Genomic DNA, 14,701 nt, shown 5'->3' on the forward strand with positions numbered 1-14,701 from the left:
GAAACAGAATGAATGAATGGAGCATTGAGTGTAAGGGGGATTGGAAATTTCTGGGAAAAAGTAAGATAAATTGAGCAAGAGATTTGTGGCTCAGAATCAGTTCAATTTATTTCCATCTGCCAGCCGAAATGAATGCCCTTTCTCTACTCAGAGGACCAGTCTGCAGTATATTCTTCAAATCTCTACCTCTCAGAACTCAATCGAGGGACCAAGTTGTTTGTTGTTTAAATGAATAAAAAGCAAATAGAAACACTGCACACCTTGCTCACAGGAGACTGCAGCAAATTCAAAGCAAACCTCCATAATAGGCATCCAGCTCAGCTATAGGTTCTTTGAGTGCTTGTCAAAGAAGTAGATGATTTTCTGGATGCGTAATTTAGGAGAATTTCCACAAAAGCACCAATATAGCGTGCCATCTCCGCAGCTCCCAAAGAACTTGAGATTTATTCATCCCAGGAAGAGAAATTTCAGTGAAAAAGGGGCTTGTGTGACAAGAACGTGGGTGGTCTCTTATGTCCTTGAGCACAGGACAAATGTATACTGGTCATCGGAGGCTCGGGAGAAAGAGGACCTTAAACTGGTGAATGCTTTAGAGTTTACTGGAAGCTTCACAGGTGTCAGCCCATTTAATTAAAGCAAATTTAACAAGAGATTGTTATTGAGATGGTGTCCATAAGGAAAACTGGGGCTCAGAGACACGGACTGACTCATCTAGCCTCAAACAACTCCTCCGTGGGAAAAAAAAATCACATTTGGCCTCCAGCCAGAGCACAAGCTAGGATTGATAAAAGGAAAAGGCAAGAAGTGCTATCACTGATGCCCAGAGGTGAAAAGAGCTGCCCTGGGGAGGGACAGTTACACCTAACATCGGTGCAGCTTAGAAAAGAAGGTAAGAAGGTTGCAGCTTTGGCAGCCACAGGTAGACACAGGAGATATGAGCAGGGACGTGATGGGGTTTGAGGAGGCCCAATAAATAGCATGTCTCATCCCTACCTGGGTCTGAACCACCTGAGAAATAATAGAGCAGTCAGTGGACAGAGAACCAGAACATTCTCTTTATGACTGAAAAAAAAAAATCTGGCGTTTGTAAAGGTGGCTTAAATCTAAGAGGAAGCGGATATCCTAAAACAGAAATGGACATACCTACCCAGGAATAGGCAGAGCTGGGCCAGTGTGGACCTCTCCACTGCAAAGGCTGAGCTGTTCCCGTAAAATCCCCGATGCTGAGGGGCACAACTCCCAAAAGGAAGAGACAGAGGAGGGGGTTGGTGTCTCCAAGTCCTTCCACACAGCAGGGAACATTTCCCTTCTTCCCCCACCAACAGGAATATAGCTCTCGAGGGCCACCCTTCCCAAACCAGCATTTCATTTGCATCTAACTTGTCACTATAGCATGCATTCTCATGGAAAGGAACAGTATTTTTAAAGTCCCTTCCGCCTGGGCTAAAGAGACAGTTTGTCTTTCCCTTCTCCTTTGCCTCTATTTTAGGAGCATTCTATCTGGGTACATAATCACCCAGATTGGGTAATTATCCAGTTATCTAGTCTGGTTTCTGGACCTTTGAGATATCAACCTGGGATAATGAGTAGAGAAACACAGGAAACAGGATCTGAACAGGCAGAAAGGGTGAGGAGAATAAGTCTGGGGAGAGCAATGAGAGTGCGCGATTGGGGGCAGGTGAGGTGGAGCTGGTGAACAGCTGTGCAGCTTTAAGACCTGGAAACAAGAGAACCAGAGAAAGAGAGAGACTTGAAAAGAGTTGCTGCGGCTCATGGTTTGGATCCTCTTTAACGTTATTCAAGAAGTGCCAGCAACAATTGAACTTGTGTTTTTAATTACATTAGGTTCCAAGAAGGCGTGTCTCCAAGGTTGCCACCATGGAGACATTGGACCACACGTACTCCTGGCTTTTAAGTGGTGACGTGAGCTATAAGAACATCGCTACTGAGCACCTACAATGTGCCAGGAGCCGATGATCCGAGTGGGTCCCTGGATCTCCTAAGAGACTGACACCCGCTGCAGGGTTAGGGTTAGGGTTAGGGTTAGGGTTAGGCTGCATAAGGACCCTCTGTCACTCAGCGAGGCTGGCGTCGCATCAGACGTATGTGCTGTGGGTTAGGAGAATACAGATGGGAACCAGCTGTTCTATCCCGGGCAGCAGTGCAGACTGGAGGGGGTCCTGGGCAGGGGGGACACAGAGCAGAGAAGAACATTCTGTGTAGGTGAGACCCAGGTTGAGGGCAGAGGTGGACACTGAATGCCTTGACAAGTGGTTTGGATGGACTCAAAGGGCCAAGACGAGCCATCAGAAGCTTTGGCTTTGATTTCATCATTTTTTCCTGGATTACAAATTCATTCCACTTTGAAATAGGCTCTGCTAATATTTTATTCTTCTCTATCCGTGTAAGTGTAAAACAACCTTGGCCCTGTATTGCCCATACTGTTTTTTTTTTTTTTTTTAGTTTATTTATTTTATTTTTTTTTAATTTTTTTTTTTTATGAAAAAAATAAAAGAAATTAACACAACATCTAGAAATCATTCCATTCTACACATGCACTCAGTAATTCTTAGTATCATCACATAGATGTATGATCATCATTTCTTAGTACATTTGCATCGATTTAGGAAAAGAACTAGCAAAACAGCAGAAAAAAATATAGAATGTTAATATAGAGAAGAGAATTAAAATAATACTAATAAAAAATATATATATAAAAAGGAAAAAGAAAAAAACAAAAACAAAAGATACAAACACACAAACAAACAAACAAAAAACCATATTTCAGGTGCAGCTTCATTCAGTGTTCCAACATAGTTACATTACACTTAGGTATTATTGTGCTGTCCATTTTTGAGTTTTTGTATCTAGTCCTGTTGCACAGTCTGTATCCCTTCAGCTCCAATTACCCATTATCTTACCCTGTTTCTAACTCCTGCTGGTCTCTGTTACCAATGATATATTCCAAGCTGATTCTCGAATGTCGGTTCACATCAGTGGGACCATACAGTATTTGTCCTTTAGTTTTTGGCTAGACTCACTCAGCATAATGTTCTCTAGGTCCATCCATGTTATTACATGCTTCATAAGTTTAGTCTGTCTTAAAGCTGCATAATATTCCATCGTAGGTATACGCCACAGTTTGTTTAGCCACTCGTCTGTTGATGGACATTTTGGCTGTTTCCATCCCTTTGCAATTGCAGATAATGCTGCTATAAACACTGGTGTGCAAATGTCCGTCTGTGTCTCTGCCCTTAAGTCCTTTGAGTAGATACCTAGCAGTGGTATTGCTGGGTCGTAATCCATTCTGCCATTCTATGTCTTTTGATTGGGAAATTCAGTCCATTAACTTTTAGTGTTATTACTGTTTGGATAATATTTTCCTCTAACATTTTGCCTTTTGTATTATATATATCATATCTGATTTTCCTTCTTTCTACACTTTACTCCATACCTCTCTCTTCTGTCTTTTCGTATCTGACTCTAGTGCTCCCTTTAGTATTTCTTGCAGAGCTGGTCTCTTGGTCACAAATTCTCTCAGTGACTTTTTGTCTATAAATGTTTTAATTTCTCCTTCATTTTTGAAGGACAATTTTGCTGGATATAGGAGTCTTGGTTGGCAGTTTTTCTCTTTTAGTAATTTAAAAATATCATCCCACTGTCTACTAGCTTCCATGGTTTCTGCTGAGAAATCTACACATAGTCTTACTGGGTTTCCCTTGTATGTGACGGATTGTTTTTCTCTTGCTGCTTTCAAGATCCTCTCTTTCTCTTTGACCTCTGACATTCTAACTAGTAAATGTCTTGGAGAACGCCTATTTGGGTCTATTCTCTTTGGGGTGCGCTGCACTTCTTGGATCTGTAAATTTAGGTCTTTCATAAGAGTTGGGAAATTTTCAGTGATAATTTCTTCCATTAGTTTTTCTCCTCCTTTTCCCTTCTCTTCTCCTTCTGGGACACCCACAACACGTATATTTGTGTGCTTCATATTGTCATTCAGTTCCCTGATCCCCTGCTCAAGTTTTTCCATTCTTTTCCCTATAGTTTCTGTTTCTTTTTGGAATTCAGATGTTCCATCCTCCAGTTCACTAATTGTAGCTTCTGTCTCTTTAGATCTACCATTGTAGGTATCCATTGTTTTTTCCATTTTTTCTTCTTTGTCCTTCACTCCCATAAGTTCTGTGATTTGTTTTTTCAGATTTTCTATTTCTTCTTTTTGTTCAGCCCATGTCTTCTTCATGTCCTCCCTCAATTTATTGATTTGGTTTTTGAAGAGTTTTTCCATTTCTGTTCGTATATTCAGCATTAGTTGTCTCAGCTCCTGTATCTCATTTGAACTATTGGTTTGTTCCTTTGACTGGGCCATATCTTCAATTTTCCGAGCGTCATCCATTATTTTCTGCTGGTGTCTGGGCATTTGATCAGATTTCCCTGGGTGTGGGACCCGGCTGGTTGAAAGGTTTTTCTGTGAAATCTCTGGGCTCTGTTTTTCTTTTCCTGCCCAGTAGGTGGCGCTCGTGGCGCTCGTCTGTCTGCGGGGCAGTCGGCCCGGGAAACCGTGCGTGGAGGCGGGGGTCGCTGGCCAACGCGGCTTGGGGGAGTGCCTGTCCAAATTGCCCAGCTGGCCCGAGACGCCAAGCGTGACGGGAGGGCCCCGCTATCCAACGTTCCCAGTCAGACCGGGGAGCCACGTGCGTGGAGGGGACACCAGTCACCAGCCGCCCCGGCCGGGAAAACGCGCGCCCCTCGGGTATCTCACCGCAGCGGATTCTCCCTGCCCGTTCAGCCGCTCCAGAATGGGGTACGCTGTCTTTTTGGTCTCTGTCGTGACTCCGGGAGCTGTTTCGTATTGTTTCTGTTTCTTTAGTTGCTTTTCTGGAGGAGGAACTAAGACCCGCGCGTCTTACTAAGCCGCCATCTTCTGCCCATACTGTTTTGTAAAAGCTTCTTTCCACTTCCTATTTTCCCGGTTGCTGACCAATCTTCTAAAACAGGATTTCTAAGCCATGCCTGGTGTTTCATTCCGTAATGTATTGTACCAGCTCTGTTGTCAGGTGGTTCTGGTTGTTTCTAATTTTTTGCTTTTCTAAATAGCAATCTGCTCAGCCTCATCCATCTGCACATCTTTGGCCATCAGATGGACTTGAGGCAAAGCTCTGTTCTTTTCTGGAAAGAATGCCAGGAGCCTGGACTGCGCTTAGGTGGTGGTAACGACGGGAGATAGGAAGCCGGTTAGGAGAAGAAATGTTTTACAGCCACCAAACACGTGATGCCAACTGTCCCAGCGCAGGATTGTAGTGAGCTGGGGAACAGGATACGGATGCAGGGCAATTTCCAGGGCGGGGTATCCGTGGCTGTGGGCAGGAGGAAGAAGCAGCAGCGGGGGCAGAACCGTTACAGTGGTGGAGCTAACATTTACCAAGTTATTTCGTGTGCTCTCACCCAGCCCTATAATTCCCATTTTTCAGCAGAGGAAAGTTAGGCACAGAACATTCAAATAACTTGAGCCAAGACCTTGCAGTTATAAGTGATGTTGGCAGGTCTGTGAGCTCGGCCACGGGGCTGGCAGTGCCTGCGGGCCCTCCTGACCCCTGGATGGGCGTCAGTGGTTCTGGGGCAGGTCAGGGCCGTTTACTTCCCACGGTGGAGCACAGACACTTGGTGGCCCCGGACCGTCCTGCGGATACCTGGGCTTAGCTCTGGGTGTTTGCATAGCAGGCATCAGATAAATATTGGTCCCACGAGTGAATGGCCACAAGGAGCATGGAGGGCCCCTTCCCTAGAAGCTGCTTATCGCTGGAGGAAGACATCGATCATGTGGCTCGGACCAGCGGGGGCTGCCTGCTGGGTTGGCGGGGTCCGTGCATAGCTGCAAGTCATGTCCACTCTGCACTGGTGGACCGGAAAACTCGGGATGCAGTGGCGGGAGCTCCACGTGCCCACCCCGCTGACCCAGGCAGCTCCCACTGCCATGTGGGTCCCAATGACACGCCTGGAGAGGAGAGCTCATCAGCCAGCCACTGAAAAGTAAGTTACAAGTACCCCCCTGAATGCTTGCCTCCCTCCCTTATCCTACCCTCCCGGCTGAGGGAGGCACCTTATGTCTAGGTGAAGTGGAAAAATGTGACTTCTAGAGGCCCGGAACCTAAATCTCTCCACCAGCCCCAGGTCCCTCCCTCCACCCTGCTCCCTGCTGCCCCCTTCACCTCCCGTCAGGTTGAAATCCTGCCCTATTTCAGTAGATCCCCGCCAAGTCACTTAGGGTATGGTTCCCCAAACTTCATTCACCCCTTAACCACTGTCAGTATTTGCCATCTCCTCGTATGTGCTTAACAGGTTTTCTTTCAATAAGTTCACGTTTTAAAACCTGATTACTGACTTCTGCTTGTTGTAAGCGGTAAGACCTGTGCAATTCCTGACTGTCAATCAAAGACGGTCCTTCAGGTCCCAGGGCTGTCAGTCCCAGAGGGTGCCGGCGCCCTGGGGGGCACAGGGCTGGCCAGTGTTTCCAGCAGGGTATGACATATTGTTCTAGTTTGCTAGCTGCCAGAATGCAATATACTAGAAACAGAATGGCTTTTAAAAGGGGGAATTTAACAAGTTACTAGTTTACAGTTCTAAGGCCGAGAAAATGTCCCAATTAAAACAAGTCTATAGAAATGTCCAATCTAAGGCATCCAGGTAAAGAGACCTTGGTTCAAGAAGGCCAATTAAGTTCAGGGTTTCTCTCTCAAGTGGAAGAGCACATGGTGAACACAGTCCGAGTTCCTCTCTCATCTGGAAGGGCACACGGTGAACATGGCATCATTTGCTGGCTTCCTGTTCCATGAAGCTCCCAGGGAGGCATTTTCCTTCTTCATCTCCAAAGGTCGCTGGCTAGTGGACTCTGCTTCTCATGGCTATGTCATTCTGCTCTGCTCTCTCCGAATCTTTCATTCTCTAAAATGTTTCCACTTTTATAGGACTCCAGTAAACCAATCAAAACCTACACAAATGGGTGGAGACACATCTCCCCTAATCCGGCTTAACAACCACTCTTGATTGGGTTACATCTCCAGGGAGATGATCTAATTACAGATTCAAACATACAGTATTGAATAGGGATTATTCTGCCTTTACAAAATGGGATTTTGATTAAAACATGGCTTTTCTAGGGTCCATACATCCTTTCAAACCAGCACATATATGCAGATAGATTTCTTGACGCAGGACGGTGTCTTGACCCATTGTTTTCACCCAAGAGCAGATTACACAAATCAGAGGGTCCTCCCAAGAGAGAGCAGACCCCGAGGGCCTGGGTTGTGGGTACATTGGATGGGCGGGGGGTGAAATGCAGGCTGGATGGACAGTGGGATGGAGGAAAGGGGTGGAGGAAAGGACCGTCCATGTAGGGAAGGAACGTGGGGCCCTCCTTGCAGCTGCTGCTGGTAATCCTAGGATGGACGAGGGGTCGGGGTCCGGGGTGGTGCTGAGAGTAGGCAGGGGAAGGGAAGCCCCTGCTCAGGACTTCCCACCGCCAGGCCTCTGCTTAACGCTTACCTCGCCCCGTGAGGGAGGGACGTTGACCCCATTTCACAGTTGTGGAGACGGAGGCGCAGAAGCAAGAAGTACCGTGGCAGGACCCCACAGCAAGGAAATGGCACCGCTACACAAAGCCAGCTCTCTCTCACAGAATTATAAATGCAATTAGTGCCACCGAACTGCACCTTTAAAACTGGTTACAGTGGCAGACACTTCCAGGGAGCCTCCAGCTTTGCAACCTGCCAATTTTGGAGGATTTTGGACTTCTCCATTCCCAGTTCAACATGACTGCAAGAGGGGCCCTTCCTTTCACAGGACAACCCATCATGGACCAACCTGTGAGAGCCCCTCTGTCACCAGTGCTGGGTCGTGGGTCACCTCCTCTGCCCTGGCACCTCTCATGGTCAGGCTACTCCCCACCCCTGTCTTGCTTGACCTCTGCCACCACCTGGACTTAAATGTTGACTCCACCTGGACCCAACCTCCACCTCTACCTGGAAACTGACCTCAGCCTCTAACCAGAGCCAGACTTGGCTTCCATCTCCACCTCCTTATTAGAGCTGAACAACCTGGTGAGAACCTTGGATGTGCCCTCCTCTAAGATGGTAACCTTACCCACAGACAGGAACCCCGCCTGGCCCTCCAACCACGAATAAAAACCAAAGCCAGCCTCATTTCTGGTCCTGAGCCATCTCAGATATCCTTGAGAAGGTTGTCACTCTCTCCCCAGACTTTATTTATTTACTTATTTTTATTAAATTTCTATTTATTTATTTTTTAACTACCAAAACACACATAACAAACTCAAACATTGCTATTTTGATCATTCTGTTCTACATATATAATCAGTAATTCACAATATCATCACATAGTTGCATATTCATCATCATGATCATTTCTTGGAACATTTGTATCTATTCAGAAAAAGAAATAAAACGAAAACAGAAAAAAAATATTTATAAATAGCATATACCTTACCCCTCCCTTTCATTGATCACTAGCATTTCAAACTGAAGTTATTTTAACATTTGCTCCCCCTATTATTTATTTTTATTCCATATGTTCTACTCATCTGTTGACAAGGTAGATAAAAGGAGCATCAGACACAAGGTTTTCACAATCACACAGTCACATTGTGAAAGCTATATCATTATACAATCATCATTAAGAAGCATGGCTACTGGAACACAGCTCTACATTTTCAGGCAGTTCCCTCCAGCCTGTCCATTACATCTTGACTAACAAGGTGATATCTACTTGATGCATAAGAATAACCCCAGGATAACCTCTCGACTCTGTTTGGAATCTCTCAGCCATTGACACTTTGTCTCATTTCACTCTTCCCCCATTTGGTCGAGAAGGTTTTCTCAACCCCTGATGCTGAGTCTCAGCTCATTCTAGGGTTTTTCTCAATCCCTTGATGCTGAGTCTCAGCTCATTCTTGGGTTTTTCTCAATCCCTTGATGCTGAGTCTCAGCTCATTCTAGGATTTCTGTCCCACGTTGCCAGGAAGGTTCACACCCCTGGGAGTCATGTCCCACATCGACAGGGGGAGGGTGATGAGTTTGCTTGTTGTGTTGGCTGGAGAGAGAGTCACGTCTGAGTAACAAAAAAGATTCTCTTGGGGGTGACTCTTAGGCCTAATTTTAAGTAGGCTTGACCTATCCTTTGTGGGGTTAAGTTTCATATGAACAAACCCCAAGACTGGTCTCCCAGACTTTAGTGATGTAAATAAATGCTTTATACCCCTAAAAGACAAAACAAAACAAGAAACAACAACCAAGAAAACTGATTAAAGTGGCAAATTCCATGCTATACATACCCTACCACAAGAAAAACAAATAAATAAAATTAATACTTTCTGCAAGGCCAGCACCCTGCTGTGTCCTGGGGAGGGGCGAGGGGTGTGAGGTCTCAAACCCCAGGCTTCAATCGCAGGGTCGCTCCTCTCGGCCTATTTAAGGTCAAGGCCAAGTACCTAGAACTCAGCCTTCCTCCCCCAGAGCCTCCTCGGCTTGAACGGTGTCCCCCACGTGCTCACCCCTCGCCCACGTCCCCCCCGCGCTCAGTTTGAAGGTGAGGATTAGGGAAGGCAGGGTGGCCGGCCATTCAGGTCCAGCAGGCCTATGGTGGGCATGCCCCTGACCGCCAGCCCCCCAACGTCTGTCCCTCCAGAGCCTTCAGTTCACCCACTTCCCTGCACCCCCACCATCAGGACCCCTAGTTCAAGAACGCACCGTTGCTCTATTTTATTTTTTTTTAATAAACTTATTCTTGGGGCAGTTTTAGGTTTACAGAAAAATTGTGCAGAAAGTACATGGTTCCCCCATATCCACAAAAAACACACGGCTTCCCCCATTATTACTATCTTGCCTGAGGGTGGTGCATTTGTTACCACCAATGAGCCACGAGCGATACACCGTGTGTATCTAAAGTCCTGAGTCGGCCTTAGGGATCACTCCGTGTGTGGAGTTCCGTGGGTTTGGACAAATGCACAAAGTCATGCGTCTGCTGCTGTGGTATCGCACAGAAGTGTTTCACTATCCTAAAAATCCTGTATTCTTCACTTATTTATTCCTTGTTCATTTTTTAAAACAGCTGACTGAGGTTTAATTTATATACCATCAAATTCACACATTGAAAATATGCAATTTAATGATTTTTAATGAATTTATAGAGTTGTGTAACCATCTGCACAATACAACTTTAGAAGGTTTACAACACTCACAAAAGTTCCCTCGGGCTGTTGGCAGTGAATCCCCTCCCCGGGGCAGGCAGGTCTGCTTTCTGCCTCTGCTTTCTGCCTTCCGTGGACATTTCACATAAATGAAATCGTACAACATGTGGTTTTTGAGGTTCATCCGGGTTGTAGCATGGATCAGTACTTTGCTCTTTTCCATTGTTGAATGCTATTCCATATAATGGATGTGTTACATTTAGTTTATCCATTCACCGGCTGATGGATATTTAGGTTGCTCCTGGGTTTGGTCTATCCTGAATAATGCTGCCGGGAACATGAGCATGTATGCCTGGTGTGGATGCATGTCTTCGTGTCTCTTGGGCAGATTCCTGGCAGCACTGGGAGACATCACCACTCTCTTGACTGGCTGTGAGAGTCTTCTAGAACCACCTTTCCTGCCTCCAGTCTTGCCTCTTTCCAAGGCAATCCCCTGCCCAAAGTCATTTCTCTAAAACGCACAGCCATGTCCTTTTCCAGGGAACATGAAAACTTCAAGAGCTCAGAACAAAGTCCAGATTCCCGACTTCCCAATAAAAAGTGGCCTTCCCGAAGCAGCCCTTCTCCCTTTCCGATCCACCTATCGTGTGACCCCAGTATTCCAGTGCGTTTAGAAGGTACTGGGTCAGTATTGTCAGGTGAATGAATGGAAATCACAGCTCTGTGATCAGAGGTTTAAAAGCGCTGTGCAACACCCAGGGATTAGTCCTCTGGACCGTGGGACAGGAAATAAGAAGGTCAAAATCTAGTGTGGACTAGGAATCAGGAGATCAGAATTATCTTATGTCCCTGATTTTAAAGTTTCAATGAACCTTACTCAAATGCCCACAGCCAAATTCATGAAGCATTTTTATACTGTTATACTTTTATGCCTTTACTAAGCTGCTCCTTTTCTCTGGAATGCATTTTTCTACCTCAAATGAATTCCCCATCTGCTTGGATAACTCCTATTCATCCTTCAAAACCCTGGCCAGCCATCCCTTTTTCTCTGATGCTTTTTCAGATCCCTCCCACCCAGGTAGAATTATTATCCCCTCCCACCTCTGTACCACTGTATTTTGCACACACTTCTCTGATTGTCTGTTTTGCAATTTTCTTTTATGTCTGCGGCCAGCACTAAACAGGCTGCCAAGGTATGTGAGGGAACGACATCCCTTTTCATCCCAGGTCCTAGCGTAGTTCTTGGTGCATGAGATCTCAATGTGGTTTGTTTTTTTACTCCAGTGGACATTTCTGAGCCTCACGTTCCCCTCTGTCAAACAGCCATACCTGCCCTAGTTATCTCGAAGGATATTTTTGTGAGAATAAAATGATGAACAAATAGAAAATCACTTGGAAAAAGGTGTGAGGGACTGCATGAAGGTCACGTACAGAGGGCTCTTGCCTGGCCAGAGCACCTGGATCCTCAGCTGGTGACTGACCTTCTTTGGTTCGGGAAGTGCTCGGGGCTCTCACAGCTTCATCACCAGCACAGCGAGCCTGGATGTGGATGCGGTCGGTTCAGGAGAGTGGCGAGGAGCTCCTCAGATGACCCTGAATTAAAAGGTGACCCCATTACTGCCCAGCTCCTAAACCTGCTTCATCTTTCTTCATCGCACTTACCCTCCCCGATGTCACCTAATGTATTTATTTGCTTAGCGAACGGCATTTGGTGGCGAAGGCTGCCGGCTGTGCACCCAAACCCATTGTCCCTCCCTCCACGGCACCTGACCAGACCCCATTCCCCAGGCTCTCCAAAGTCAGAGATGGCCACGGGGACTCGCCTACAGAAAGGAAATGAAGTGACAGTTGCCCCTCCCGGACCGGGGCTCTAGGACCTGGGGGTGACCCCTCCATTCTCCCTTCCATCTTCCCGCTGGCCGCCCCGGGATGTGGCCACAGCCCCGCTTCACTGGAGCAGGTGAAGGTAGCACTCAAGGTGCTTAGCGGAGCACAGCCTCGGGGGGACCCCGGATCCCTCAATGACCATGTTGAGGAGGGCTCCCCATCAGCCTGGAGCACTCACTTGCATGCCCACTTGGGAGAGAAGTAAACTTCTTTGTGTTTTAGTTCACTCAGTTTGGGGGGGGGGGGGCGATTCTCTTTGTTATAGCAGCTCAGCCTCACCCTGACTAATGCACACCAGTGCTTTGGGAAGGCAGTGGCTTTGGCTTTGTGGTTCACTGCAATGTCTCCAGTGCCTAGAATAATATTTGGCATACAGTAGGTGCTCAAACCAATATTTGCCTTGTAAATGAATGGAGCCAGACTACCTGTGTTTGAATCACCGGCAAGCCATGTGGCCTTAACCCCATGAGCCTATAAAATAGGACAAGAGGAGGGCCTACCTTTCGGCTTGTTGTGAAGTTTAAATAAGATAGCACGTTTCAAGTTCACAGGGCAGTGCCTGGCACATAGTAAGTGCTCAGTAAATGTTAGCCATTGTACTTATTATCATAAGCATCCTGTTTCCTGCAGCCTTAGAGGTCTTTAGTAATACCGGAAGTGATTTCATGTGAAATTAGATCCTTAAGGAAAAAGGAAGCCTGGTCTGCTTGGGTAGTAAACGTGTCTTCTCCTGCCACTGGGGCCTGGATAAAGTGGCTTCACCTATTAAATATTTGTTTCATGAACTCAGCATGATGGCTTTGGGAAATACATGCAAATTTATGTAAATCACATACAACTTCGCATAAAAATAGCATCATTTGTGCCTCCGCATTTACTAGAAAGAATTCTGCTGGCATTAAACTATTCCACCTTCAGGTTAAGTCAGGTCCCCATCAGCCCTCTCTGAAAGACTCACACCTGGAAGCAAAGAAGTTGTGTGCATGCACGCGGGTGTGTGCAAGGTAGCTGCAGTATTAGGTGGGGAGGGCAGAGGGGACAGTGATGACAGGCCTAAGTGCTGCTCAGCAATCAGATTTGTTGGTGGACGCAAAATAACTATTAAAATTCCAGGCTCTAAGGTCCTACACCCCATTGGTCAGCCCCGCTAATCCATAGCTATCTAATAACGTCTCAAAAAGTGACCTAGTCCACTTATTATTCCATATGGCACACACTAGGCCTTCAGAGCTGCAAAGGGAGCACAGGACGCTGGTTCCTGGACTTGGCATGGCAGCTATTCTTGGTACTCGCCCACCGGATAAGGTTGAGCCAGCACTGAGCCACCTGAAGCTGCCTTTCTGCAAAACGGACCTGGCGATTGCACTGAGCCTCAACTGAGAGGAAAGGTAAGAAGGGGCTTGGCAGGTCGGTCAATAGCAAATGAAAGAGTTCGTGACCACCGGCATTGTTTCCAGCAAGAAGAGAGAGTGTCATGAGATCATGGCACTGTGTGTAGTATTTGTTGGGACTGAACAAAGTAGCATAATTCCAGAGGCCCATATTGCTTGTACTTTCCAAATAAAGTCAGACTTCAAGTACCTAGACCAGTTATTGTTCCATATGGCAAATTCATTCTTCTGTTCATTCATTCACTTACTCACTCATCAAGGATACATTGTACGCGGGCTCTGTGCATAGACGAAGACATGACCTTTGTTTGCAAACACCTTTACCTGCTGCCCTTGTTCCCAGCACCCCTTTCTTCTCACCTAGGAGCTCACTGATGCCTGAGTAGGGGATACAAACATGTAATCAGATAAATGCAACACCACATGCAAGGGGCTCTAATAGAAACCCAGACAGCGAGAGATACAAAGGAAGACTTATTTGGCTGCACCTGGGAAGGGTGAGGCATCTTGAAGGTCGAGCAGGAGACTGCCAGGTGGGCAGGCAGAGGGACTGCGGTGTGCCAGGGCAGGGAAGCATGAAGCCACATGGCCAAGTGCTCCAGGATCTCATTTGGAAAATGTGGCCAATCGTGCCAAGATGTTCCTTTCCCAATCTCCCCAATCTCCCCAGCCCAGGCATCTCTGGCTCCTCTGAATGCCCATGGTATTTATTTCCTGGGGCCTTTGTTTGGCAGTTCGTGTATAGCCAGTCTTTGAATTGTTTGCTGGCTGATGCCCTGTGTCCCCTGTCTTCAAGGAGACAGTGAATCGCTTGAGAATCCAGGCCACCTCCTCTATTTTATTACCCCAGGACCAAGCTCAGGGCCTTTCTTTAGAATATGAAACAGGTGACAGATGTTTGCTATTGGACTTCTCAAAATGCATGGTAGCCTTACCCCCCACAGGATGCTGCTGATGGAGGTGAAGTCATGGTGATATTAGTAACTGAATTTGTTTTTATTTACAGCTACTATTTATTGAGCACTCTCAGATGTTGTGCCAAATGCTAGTTTGCTTATTATCTCATTCAATCCTTGCAATGACCCTATGAGGTAGAAAAATACAAGTTCCATTTACAGATGGAACAACTGAGGCTTGGAGAGACTATGTCATTTGCAGAAGAGAAGCAGCCAGAAGTGACAGAAAAAGTACAAGGCTGATGCTTTTAACTCTGACCCTACATGAA

The sequence above is a fragment of the Tamandua tetradactyla genome, chromosome 2 (genome assembly GCF_023851605.1).
Source record: "Tamandua tetradactyla isolate mTamTet1 chromosome 2, mTamTet1.pri, whole genome shotgun sequence".
In the NCBI taxonomy this organism is placed as follows: domain Eukaryota; kingdom Metazoa; phylum Chordata; class Mammalia; order Pilosa; family Myrmecophagidae; genus Tamandua; species Tamandua tetradactyla.